The 428-nt window shown below is 37.1% G+C and overlaps 1 long non-coding RNA gene across 1 annotated transcript in view; it reads left to right on the top strand.

Moving 5' to 3' along the window:
• LOC144435121 (uncharacterized) overlaps positions 1–114 on the top strand; it is a 6,145-nt gene extending 6,031 nt beyond the window's left edge. The window contains exon 3 of the long non-coding RNA XR_013480880.1: positions 85–114. This is a non-coding gene — a long non-coding RNA (uncharacterized LOC144435121). The remainder of the gene's footprint in view (positions 1–84) is intronic.
• Positions 115–428: the final 314 nt, after the last annotated feature.

Here is a 428-nt window from a genome sequence, read left to right as displayed (position 1 = left end):
AATGTTCCTACATGTATAAACTCCACAGTCATTACTCATGTGATGAACAAATATTCTAAAATTTCAATTTCCTTTTCATATCAGTTCTTCACAGAAATGTTGCCAAGGTTGGACTGGTTCAGTAGAGAGCGGTTGTCCGACTCGTAAGTATGAGAAAGACTTTCGAATCTAGGGTAGTTGACAATAACACATCATGCATGCACGGTGATATGGATAAGCTTTAAAAGCGGTATTATACTATTAAAAGTGTAGCCGAAACTATTAAATATTCATAAATGTTTTAAAAGTCTAGGGAAATACATTTTAGCAGATTTTCGCCACGCACCTTTCCTAAAAAGTAATATGCAATCTGGTTTTTAGCGATCGACGTTATTTGCGCAGCACGGACGTGAATTGAACCCTGGGAGCATCATGAGCATACACGTAGT

This window comes from Glandiceps talaboti, chromosome 5, assembly GCF_964340395.1.
Source record: "Glandiceps talaboti chromosome 5, keGlaTala1.1, whole genome shotgun sequence".
Classification (NCBI taxonomy): Eukaryota; Metazoa; Hemichordata; class Enteropneusta; family Spengelidae; genus Glandiceps; species Glandiceps talaboti.
This window is presented reverse-complemented; position numbering and strand designations above follow the sequence as displayed.